The sequence below is a fragment of the Haliotis asinina genome, chromosome 2 (assembly GCF_037392515.1).
Source record: "Haliotis asinina isolate JCU_RB_2024 chromosome 2, JCU_Hal_asi_v2, whole genome shotgun sequence".
Classification (NCBI taxonomy): domain Eukaryota; kingdom Metazoa; phylum Mollusca; class Gastropoda; order Lepetellida; family Haliotidae; genus Haliotis; species Haliotis asinina.
The window spans coordinates 53,728,261-53,741,318 of record NC_090281.1 but is presented as its reverse complement, the minus strand read 5'-3'; the positions used below and the strand labels follow the sequence as shown (position 1 = coordinate 53,741,318).

The 13,058-nt window shown below is 40.4% G+C and overlaps 1 protein-coding gene across 1 annotated transcript in view; it reads right to left on the bottom strand.

Moving 5' to 3' along the window:
* Positions 1-13,058, bottom strand: part of LOC137272686 (gamma-aminobutyric acid receptor subunit alpha-3-like) — a 100,056-nt gene that overhangs the window by 25,948 nt on the left and 61,050 nt on the right. The gene's annotated exons all lie outside the window — the stretch shown is intronic.

Genomic DNA, 13,058 nt, shown 5'->3' with positions numbered 1-13,058 from the left:
AGTATTAAAGCACGAGGATAGATTGTACTTAAACTTGCCTGAAACCATTATCTGATAAAATGTCAGATCACACTTTTAAGTTCAAGGTTTCCTATATTTCGAAAATAACAAAAATAACCTCATCGACTGGCATACTGAAGTTGGAGGACTAAGAAAAGATAGGGCTCAGGGATGAGCAATTTTCTGCTACAAATGGGAGCGCCATTTTAACCGTTAGCAACCAACACCGAAACGTTTGTCCAAATTGTAATGCAGCAGTTGGTAATCCATATATTTTATCCTTAACATTACACAAGTGAATACATTCAGTGACATATGTGAACATGTGTGTTACGTTTATTAAAGTTCGCAGAGCAGAGTTGCGTCTCTTGAAGCCCATCATCGCGGGTTCGTATCCTGGTCTTCTCTGTGTTTTGTCCATGACAGAAGAGGAATGCCTCTCAAACCTGCCTACTCACCCACTTGTCTTGATTGCACAAACATTGCAGTCGTTGGGTTAAATCGTTCATTCTAACTCTTTAAGACCAAATCAATATGGTTTATCTGTACCGATTTATGGTGCACAACACTAAAACGGAAGGAAAAGTACATTCATACTCACTCAGATTCGCACGTTATATCAAAACGTAATTCGTACGCCGTTATTCTACCTAAATCTAATTACATTTGTAAAAGATACAGTTTGTACTCTTAGTGCATTTTTAATCAAATTCGTGCGTCTTTCGCAACAGTACAAGAAGCCACAACCAGATCCACGACTCATGTAAATAGAGAGTAGGTTAGACTGGTGCAAAATATCATGTCCCAAAGTCATACAAGTAAGTGCTTCCTCTTTGGCATAAACAACACTACAAAACCAATTCCTGAATAAGTAATACATTGAACGTGCTCTTTGATTGCATTGGCGTCACACTGACACAACCTTGACGTTTCCGTGTCATTAGAAGTGTCACGCCTACCACTCTGAGATAATTCATCACCATGTTTAAAACCCCATCAGCGTCTCCGGCAGTCTAGACGCTGGGACAAGGCTCCACTGAGCCATGTGGCCATCCAAAGTGACCGCTACTGTGATACCCCTAATAACATTACTTTACATTTGTTTTATGTGAGGGAAAGGTGACGCAAAGTGCAAACGGCCTACACTAAACCAAAGGATAATTAATCTCGACAAAGTCGACCTTCCACAATAGCTCTTATCTACGGACAGGCGATCTTATCGCTTTGTTTATATCACTTTGATCCTGACCTACGAATAAACATTGTACAGTTGCATCAAAAAGCTGTAATTTACGTTTCTGTATTTCAAACAGTGTGATGGAACTTTCCTCTTAAGTCTTTGAACCTAACGGTTGTAAGATCGATGCAGTATCTTTGATTTTATACAAGACACAATAAACTAGGCTGGGTACAAGCAATAACGACAGTTTATCAGATTCCTTATGAACGTAATTCTGATTTCGTTAAAACAAAGTATATCATTGTCACGAACTGCTTCTCTTGTGAAAATTAAGGGATTCGTTGCTGTAATACAGTTTGCACGGTCAATAAAGCCAACCTTGGACTACAGTTGAGGTGAAAGTAAACTTTGTATACAATGAAAGATATACGCTGGCTTTGGTCTTCGTCAAGATAAAACACGGCATGGTGTATCAAGCGGGTGCTTTTCGCACATTACCTTAATGAAAAGCATTTCCCAGAATAGCATAGTGTAAATCGTAGCGTGGACACGCAAGGCGGACAAAACAGTCTCCGATAAGAAGACTGGGTGTGACGCTGGCTGGCGTTGGCGCTGCCTGATCACAGTCTATACATGTATGTAATTAGGAGCGTCAAGCCACGGGAATTGTTCAACTCGCATCTCTCACTGCAGAATTATAGGACGTTTAACCCGGGAACGACATATCAGATAGGTGCGTTAACAAGAGACAGTAAGAGTGAGTTAGTTAGTTTAGTTTTACGCCGCTTTTAGCAATATTCCAGCAATATGACGACTGGGGACACCAGAAAATGGCCTTCACATATCGTACCCAAGTGGAGAATCGAACACGGGTCTTCGGCGTGACGAGTGAACGCTTTAACCACTGGGCTACCCCACCGCCCCGGGACAGTGAAAGGGTAACAGGGTGGTGGTTCGCTGTGTTTTTGTTTCACGCAACTGTCAACTTCTTATAGCCATTCGGGATGACTGCAAGTGAAAATGTTTCTCGGGCATCGGCGCGTCACTGTCATTTGTGCGCGTAACAATTTGTTATTGCCATTTGAAAAAAAAAAATACTTCTGACTTTACCGCGTCGTGATCATCCATTTGTGACAGTCGTCTATAATAATGGGTATTTGTAAGAACGAGTGTGATTGAATCTACAACTCATGTACTCATTGGTGTATAATTTTGTTATTCAGGTCGTTGTGTTAGTTCAGTTCATGGACCTAAGAGCCAGCTGCAGATGTCCATATCCCACATTACTAGCGCCGCAATAAATCTCTGAAATCTGCACAAGTGTTCGTCGTCATTGAACTACAATATACGAGTACCTCTGTTTCCCTTCCTACCAGACAACGAAAGCTGAATAAGGCTGAACCATTTATCAGTTTCCTCATTAGCTCAATAGGGTATGTCGATATAAGTGCTTAGACATTTATTTAATTGATGAACTTCTTAGTGATATGCTGAAATGTTTCAGACGTGATGAACCACTTAGTGATATGCTGAAATGTTTCAGACGTCTGAGTCATCCTGTTATTAACTGATACATTATAACTACAGTTTCTAAAATGTCGATGAAAGAGGACATAGGCAGAGGGTGTCTAACTACATATACATGCATATTTAACGGTGAAACAAGAACATTCCTTTATAATTCATTGTTGACACGTACTGTAATATTTCAGATGGAGCATTGATATTGTAAGAAATATTAATTTCATAACAACTAATTCTCTCTTCCCTGCAGAGTGAGGCATCAAAACAGTCAGTATGGTTTCGCGAGATTCCAGCACAAAGGGGACACAAGAAATGGTGTCATCATTGCACATATGTGGGGAATTGAACCAGGGTCTTCGGCGTTTTAAGCAAACGCTTTAATCACAAGGCTACCCAGCGCTACAAGACTCTTAACAAAACACGTTCACAGAACTTCTATAAAAACAAACGCTATGTAAGTGAGCTTTTTAGAGGACATGGCACATCACTAAAAATAGAAATATACCATTTAAAAATTGTCATAAATCAAAGTATTATTTTGACAGTGCATTTCAGCGTGAAGCATTTTCCCGCGTCAGCAGACTTTGACAACGCAAAGTAGGTTTGCATAGAATAGTATTGTTCGTGGCAGTACCAGGAGAAAAAAACCTGAAATCTTTGAGTACATAAGTGGTTTTCCTGTGTGGAAGCCTGCAAAGGCAATTCATCCCGGCGTCACATTTGGTTTCCTGTAGCAAGAAATATAACCACTTAACTCAGAAATTGCATTCTCTTGGCTCCAATAGTGTAGATAAACGGCTGTGTTCCGTGGGTCAGAGGCAGTGACTAGCACCGTGTAAATATCCCGCACTCTGATCGATGGGACAAGAGTGTTGATAGCATGCTACTCGATAATGTGTATGTTTCACAAAAGCCCCAGACTTGCTCATTGCAGCCTTCTCCGATTCGCCTGTGAGATTGCTGTCAGACCTGACAGGGCTATGTTTGTTATTGCCAGGAGTGTAATGTCCATTTCACTCAGTCCGATGACAAATGAAAGCAGGAGTGACATATATCAGAGACTGGTCAAGAACACTTAATGACAAGCGTCTTGTAAGATGTATATATGTACACTCTGATTTCCGGGGTTATATTGGTAAAAGTTTGTTTTAGGTAATTACGAGGATGTCTATTTAGGTTTTGCGATAACAAACGAAATTAATGGTATTTTATATAAAGGACCGGCCCAAAATATTTAATATCAATGAACTTTTTCTCTATGATCACTGTTTTAGCCTTATGGATGTCGATTTCAGTTTGTTCGATAAGACATGAAATATACATGAACATCAAAGACACCATGATATGCGAGTCTATGCGCATTATAATTAATGTTTGTTTTGTGCATTTATGGCTGTCCATTTCAGTGCGTTTATTGTGTGCATGATATCCCTATTAATTGAATGTAGCCCCCGGTGTCTGTATCCTAATACAACATGCATTAGTTTTCCTGTGCATAGTTGTATGCTTTTTAGGTTATGTAGCTCATACGCCTGGCATAATTGTATGTATATTTTATCTGCATTCATAAATTCCAAATACTGATAACAATAACATATTATCTATTTTTTCTTCTCATCTAATCACATGGCCCAGAGGTGGTTAATGACAAGCCTGTTTACAATTACTTCTGATACATGTTGCTTTCGTATGCCCGAATTGCCCAAGCAGTATTGAATGAACTGCTTTTTACGAACCTTCTTGTCAATGAACTTAATACACATAATGTTTTCAACGTTGAAATCAACATTACAGATTACGCTATGATAGACTTGAATGTACAGAATATAACCATATGGAGATTAACAGAGAACTAATACCTATTTCATACGAATTTCCAATTTCATTTCTCACATTGTCCATATTACGTCGATTGATAGACCATCGAGATATTAACAGCCTCACTTCACAGTCTGGCTTGACGTATTAATCACAAATTCCAGACAACGTTATCAGTACAACAACGCATGATAAGTGTGCAATTGGATCTACAAAATATGACCAATTAAGTCATTTGCATTTATTTTGCTCTATATATACATACACACAATCTGATAGGAAAGCAACTAGACTGATTTACCTTAAGGACGCCTCATCTGAGAGGCAGAGATTACGATCTTTATACGGAACCGTTATAAGCCATCATGGAATGTCTGCCCATACTTCATATGGCTCCCTTGTAAACGTATACTTTTTTCAGTGAGAGTAATAAATCTTTCTTGACTGAAATGTACATACACGCCTGAAATCCATTTCATCATCAATTTCACATATACTCCTTTGATATCGACAAATACGCCATTAAGGTTTAACATTTGCTCTGAAGGACAATAATTCAATTTAGAGACTGGTAACCTTTTCAAAAAAGTCTGCTTATCTGATGGCGTGCTGTTTCAACATAAACAGTTCCCTTCCCCGTTTCTACTCGATCTGTGACCATCCCAACAGATTGATCGCTGAATAATAAAATGGGAAGAGAAAAATCGAATGAAAATAAAAGACAGTGGTGAATAATGAGATTGTCGAGATTTTCATTACTTGCTATATGCTGTGGCGGATGAGAGTTTAATTGCACTTCTTTTCCAGACTTTAGTTTCACCCCAAAGTTCACACTTTGGTTGGGTCAGGATAACTTGTAAGTCAGATGATGCCTCCTTAAGTTTTGAGAAAAATAATGAACGCGAAACGGAGAAACGTTTCATCGATCATCATATTTTTAATATTATTCGGACTTTGATCCCATTTTGATAATAACACATATCATAAATAATCTGATTAATTACGTCATAATGGCTATAATTGTTTGTAATAACTATTTTCTTAAAATCATTGCTGATCAAGAATGATTTCGGGAATAGATAAAACATCAGAGAACATATTTCTCAAATTGACTTTTGAAAAGGACTCATGGGTCTGTGCTATAATCACAATCACTAAGCAATTGATAGCCTCGCAAATTGAACTGATTTAATTTTTAATGCATGCATATGTTGTGTGTCTTTCTCTCTTATTTACGGATCAGAATATGTCACAGTGGCTTTGTCCAATTAATTCAAATAGACAATATTGTCCAGATGTCGTTTATTAAGGGTTGTCACGCTCAGCTCTCATTGAAAAGCAAACTGTTTTACGATTCTTGTTTCATATTCTAGAAATAACACTTCGAATTCATTTGCCAAACAATTGGGCAGCATACTGATCGCCCCAAGGACATAATCACTGACCCCTCACCACATATCACAGAGACAGTCAAACTGTACGTTGAAACACTGTCTTGGAAACTTTTGCAAGCGTGTGTTAATCTCAAACACATCAATGATTGTGGATCCCCCATGAACGATCATATGGCTTTCGTTTATCGTTTATCACGAGCAGTTTACAGGCATGCGACTATATACAACTCGTCATAAGTACCGCATCACATTTTAAAGTTAAATTTGAAAATATATTTTTCTTTTTTAATTTTTGTTTTTTTTTACATGTACACATACCACACCATCTGTGAATGTAATATCACAAACACACCCTTCTCCAACCTGCACGTGCTCTGAGCATGGTTGTTCCGGGGGTCGATTTGCTAAAAGTGCAATATGCACATAGTCTCATTTTGAATATGTTATGCTGACAGGCATAGCTAAAATCTGATTAATGAAGCTTCGTTGTGATCAACCAGTGAAATCTCCAAGCGCCCAGTGCCCCTGAACCAGAGATGGCAAATTACTGGTATACACCAGACTGGTATGTCATGTCATGCCATTGGAGCACAACTGAACATTAATCACACAACTGAACATTAATCACACTGTCATCAACAAGCTGACACGTTAGCATGCTGCTTCCGGTCAAGTGGAGGATGGACGTCCCGGAAAAAAAACAATGACTGGGAAGAGCGCAGTCTAAGTAAATTTAAAACTTATCCTCAGTTCTTTTCGTTACACTCCACTACTGAGTCTAACAAAGCCTTATGGGAGGTTGTGTCAGGTAACCTTTGTGATTGACCAATCAGAACACAGCTTACCAAATAGCGAAAGTGCACATTCGCACATACCTTTTGAACTTTTTACTTAGAAAAGATTCGTACCCGAACGATTCCGAATGCTATTTAGCGTACGCTCGCTTCCGGGTGATGCACACGGCGCACTTACATCCATGACAACGGTGAGTAAACAGTCGCTGAAAATAGTGTTTCTGGCAATATTCAAGGATGTTATCTTGCGGAAATTGTAATTGTAACCATGTCAACAGAAACCCCAAAGCGTATATACTGCAGGTCAAATAACTGTGTTACATGCGGATTTCTATTTGTGGAGAGATCTGTGTCAGTGACCTGAATATTTTGAATGTCCCTCCGATCCCTAAATAGAAGCCATTGTCTGATTGGTTAAATCTATTTAACCGTCTCGCGTTTGATTGGACGGTCATTGGTCGCTTAAAGGTTACCTGACGCGACCTTATACTATAGGGTTTGTTAAACTCAGTGCGTGGAGTGTAACGAAATACACTGAGACTAAGTTTACTTAGACTGGGGAAGATCGTGCTCTCGTACGCCGAACAGACGAAGCCAAAAGTGGGCTTGTACACACATGCGACATGGTTTGCATCCATACAACAGAGTGTCCATCAGCTTCATCAGACGACGCCTAAATTCTGCAGGGTTGAGAAGACCAATCACACGTCCACTCCTCGCAAACCACCACCGCCATGTCCAGTTAGCCTTGTGCCAAGCATGTGCTCCCTGAAACCTGGGGACATGGAGAAGGATCCACAGATTCGCTGAAGGCAGATTTCTGCTGCATTATACAGACAGGAAGGCGCAGGTTTAGAAGCAGATATGCACAGCATATGATAAGAGGAACATTCAAGCTGATGTTCAGTTTGGGGGTGGATCCGTCAAAGTGTGGGGTTTTTGGTCCTATGACTATAAGAGTGACCTCGTCACCGTACCCTGGACAGTGAAAGAACCTGATGCTGGATGGTGCTGTTGTGCTTCATTTCGATAAACTTACTCTCGCCACACGTCCAATCTACATGGACGATAATGCCAGACCACATCGCGCTCGAGCTGTTGTTCAGCACCTTCAACACAATGCCATTTAGACACTGAAAAGAAGTCTAGACATGAATCCTATTGACCATTTTGGAACGTAGGATGACGGCAAGGGATCCTCCAGTTCACAACCTTCAGGAACTGACACATGCATGAGCGGCAGAATATCCAGAGTCAGACATCTGGTGACCAGCATAAGACGTCGTGTAGAAAATATTATCCAAGTCCGAGTCAGTTACACCAGATACTGAGTTACCCAGTCATGCTGACCCTACTGAACAGTTTAGTTCCTCTCTTGTAACGACCCCGACAGCTATACTTATTTCGCCTTATTTTACGGTGATTTTAGTGAACTTTAATTTGCTATGATTAAACTCTCAACAATAGCTGTATTCAAATGATTAGTTTCCTTATATTTGGTCACGACCATAAATCTAATAAAGAAATGAATAAATCAAACCTTTAGCTATATCTTTGGAAAGAACTTTCAAATAATTTTCTTCCACTGACGTATTATTAAATACAATGATAATATTGATGACTCAAAATGTCACATTTAAACATTAACAACATTCATATCCGCATGTATCCTCTCGACCAGTCATATCATATTTCAGTTTTAATGTTGACATAGCCGTAACGCATATTATATTACATTACAACTGAGTGAAATAGGAATCGCGGTCCATTACAAAACCATGTTCAATTATGCACGTTCGTCAAAGTTCACGGATCGGCGAGAAGATCTATATGGATGTGTGTTTGTCTGCTAGAGCATCCGGTTATTGACAAGCCCTTTCACATTCGATAGTTTCTTCAAATCCCCTGTTGCTCGTTGTGTTTAGTTACAAGTGAAGATCTGTACGCCCGTGATAAACACGTCTAGGCTTTATGGCATATAGGCGGACCCCACTGTGACTTATCATAGAGATTTCATTTGCAGACAAGTTCTATTGTCTGAGCGCACAGGATAAATGCATCCTCGCAGATCTGGCAGCACGCGTTATCATCGTTTCTCACATTTATGTTGTCTTGAATATGATCTGAAATCAAATAAATGCGGCTGCGCCATTACTCTCTCATTGTATTCGACGGAACACATTCTAAAGTCCATGCTTTCCTGGGACGAAATCAACACTGTACAAACAGAGTTTCATGATGAGATGGTTTCTGTAAAGTTCATGGATTCAGACCACGAGTGCTTTATTCCCTAATCATGTAGTTCGATCACACATAAAGAAACGTTGTGTTGATGAATACACACCACATGGTAATATATCTGGTTCGAATGGTCTTCCGGACAAGAAAGTGAGATACAAATGTCCAAAGTATATTTGTCCATTAACAAGGAACAGGGATATATATGAGAACTGAGTTTGAAGTCATCACATACCTAAATATGTGACACGTTTTGATGGATAACACCTTCTTTTTATTCTTTCTTTTTATACTTTGTTTTTGTTTTTGTATTGGTTGGGTGTCCCATGCCTGGTTTTACGCCGCACTCAGCAATATTCCAGCTATATGGTTGCGAACTGTAAATAATCGAGTATGCAGCAGACAGTGCGGAGAAAACATCATGACCATCGATCTGCACAGTTGGGATACGACATGTGTTAACCAAATCAGCAAGCCTGACCACCTGATCCCGTCGGTCGCTTCTAACGACTCGCTTTGGTCCTGAAGATGAATTCTGGTGTAAGGTGTCGAAAGCAGTCGGATGTAAGGTACTGTGACTCTAGAAGCAATGTGGGATTCCCATTTAAAAATAGAGGTACAGCGCTTAGATGAGACATATATTATATTTTCCATATTGATGTCATCATGACATCAATAACGCATACAGGGGCACGCGTGGCGCGGCAATTTGAACTCACCAGGAACCAATAGCTTCAATTATGGTTAGCTCGGTTCTTCGTCGCCTTACTTATCGGTTGCACCACAGTGACAAGCGTCTAAGACCTGGATTACCTCGGGTCCCCTCAAACATTGGTCCTGCTGTGGAATATCATTAAAAACAGAAAACACAAGCAAACTCTAAGAAACTATGTAAAGAAGCATCAAGTTGCCTCCTCAGGAGTCTGAGATGGCACTGGCAGTAAGACGTTGTGTATGTCACAGAGGTCATAGGGGTGTGGTTATTGATATTATTCGGGTTAGTTGTGCCAGGGACGGCATAGATATCAGACACGTTATTTATGTCATTTACACTCAAGAACGTATCCATTCACTAGGGCACCTGAAAGGATCGGGTAGGGCTATTGCATGTCTTCACACAACTGACACAGCCTGACACAGCCTGACACAGCCTGGAACACCCTGGCACACCCAGGCAGACCCTGGTGCATACTCGCACACCGTATTCGTTGTACCCTTACAGCGGGATCAAGCAAAAATATAAAAAAACGAGCAATGTGGATGAAGTGAAATGGTGGTTAACATCACCCTCACGGCTGTTGCTCTTTTATCAATTGAGCAAAAGATTGAGTGAGGGGTTTAATGCCACATTTATTATTAAAATTAGGATATTTATATATACTGAGTAAAAAGGAAACTTCACAAAATGTACGTATTAAAAATAATGAATAATTTTCCCCTGATAATACATCTATGTATCCGAAATGTATCTTTCGACTCTAGATAAAACCCACTCAAACCCATTCATTCGTCTTGCAAATGATGTTAGTGCAATATCAGGTTTTGCAAGTGCAGTTGATCACGTGATTCTCGCATCAAAGTTTTCAATGCATTGTTTGCACTGCCCTCACGAATTAGAAAAAAAACAGTTTTAAACCACAGTTCTAACGGTACTTTAAATGCCACGATTGTCAAATGAGCAACGTGAACGTGTCGTTGGCGTTTCATCAACGTCAACGTCTGCAGTGGGCCCAACGTCACCTCCGATGGACCCAGAGAGACTCTATTCGAGTCGTCTTTAGTGATGAATCCAGGTTTACCCTCAGACATAGAGTCTGGAGACAACGTAATGAACGGTATGCCCAATGTTGTGTCAACAGATTCGGGGGGGGAAGTTGCATGGTGTGGGGTGCTCATCCGCGGAAGCCTCAGAGCCTCTGCTTACCGCGACCAGGTGATCACCCCTGAACCCGTTCCTTACATGGCGGCTCATGGCCCAGGTCTACAGTTCCAACATGATAATGCTCTTCCGCATACTGCGATGTTGACACGCCATTTCCTTCAAAATGCTGGAATCAACTTCATGGACTGGCCATCGAGGTTCCCTGACCTTAATCCAAGTTTGGGATGCACTTGGGAGGCGGCTTCGTGATCTTAGGAACCAACCTCAGAATTTGCAGGAACTTGGCGCTGCCTTGTAGGAGCAATGGCGCAGAATCCCCAACCACGTGTTCACAAGCATCATGCTGTCGATGAGGAGACGGTGTTTGGCAGTGGTGAGTGCCATACAGAATACTGAACTGTGAAATTTCGAATTTCTATTCTTATGACTTGACATTCTGTATACCCATGTTTTGGAACAGCGGTGTAGTCTAGTGGAGCTGATTGTGGCGCTGTTAGTGTGTCGAGTACATCACACATATCTAAGCAATGAAATAATAACAATTTAATTATCTTACCTTCTTTTTTTATAATGCCCTGAAGAAAGAATGATAAGTTTCTTTTTGGACTCAGTATATTTACATATCGAACATATCCACGCAACCAGTGCTTGCTCAAGGCGCTGGTAATTGTCCCTCGATCTTTGGATGTCAATCTCAGTGGCACGTCGCATTATCAGCCTCAACTCCCTTGGGCGTATGCAACTCTTGCTGTCTGTAGGTGCACCGAGTTTACTGTGGCTTACTCATTCTAACGAGGTATCCAACCACAGCTGGGTGGCCTGGAACACAAGTTCACTGCACGTTACTGTACACGTAACTAGGTGTGTGCACATATTCATGTGTCTGGCCACTATCTGGTCATTTACTAACGGATTCGTGTGGCACAGGGTTGTGTACTGTACACTATGTATTGTGAAACGGAAAGAGTCTGTTGAGGCCACGTAGGCTCGATCCCCACACCCAAAGCTCCCTCAAGAATACTAGCCTGGCGCTTTAGCCAGCTCGTTCACAGCGCCTATATTTAATAATATCTCAAGCAATATCACGACTGGGAACACCAGAAACAGACACTGGTTAGCGTGGACTCAATCTGTCTTACAGTAACGAGTATTCAGTATGCAATAACGGCTTCTGCTGCACGTAGAACACATGTGGCCTTGTCGTTCAAGATGCAGCAGTTCATTGTGTGTGGTTGTCATTGTAGCGTCACTTACGTATGGGAAAAAGATTTCTAGTTACCCTGTACAATACATGGAAATTATCCATCTAAGTGAGTGTGTGAGTTTGATTTTACACCGCTATTAGCAATATTCTTGTGACAACAAGCATCTTCTTTGCTCGCATGGCGCAGTCACATTCAGAGTAGAAGTCTCTCTGAAACACCAGGAGGCCAACGATACAAACAAATAAGCTCAGATAGCAAAACATCACCATGACAAGAATTTTACGACTTCTACAGAACCGATGTGGGCATCACTGATAACGCAATGCCTTGTAATTTGTACAAAATGAATCAAGCAAACTGCCGCAATTAGTTATGACTGCACTTAAACCTTAAACTTAATACCATAACTTTAGCAATCAGATGCAAACTGAAAACCGAAAACTGGAAATCAAAACATTTAAACCTCCAATCTGGATTGTTCAATTACAGATATCCGGCTAGGAGCACGTTTGGGAAAATTAAATTGATAAGGCTGCAATAAATAATATTAGAAACAGGAAGCACGCTCTGTGTGAACGACAAAAAGATCTCTAAGTGGTTGCAAGGATGCCCTCACAAATGAAAGGATATTTATTTAATTCATTTGTCGCCATATTGTTCTCGTATATTAATTCAACGATAAATCATAGATGAAAGCTGTTCAGGAGCGTCTGTTAATCTAATCTGCAGAAGTACGGGTTACATTAACCGGTGATGTAATCTAGTGCAATGAATAAAATCTGTGAAAAGGCACTGAAATTTACTTAAACTCTTTCGTCGGAAAGGCATGCGTGCTAGTTTTAAGATCCCTTGGGGCTTTTTTCAGCCAATTCAATTACAGTCCAAGAGCCTAAGTAAAGAAGGGTTTAAATTTAATTTCGTTTTTTAACACAGAGCCAATAAAATAGGCTTTACACAATTTCAATAACTGTGACATTTTTTTTTCAAAATATAGTTGTCTTGATGCGATGTGTGGTTGATTGG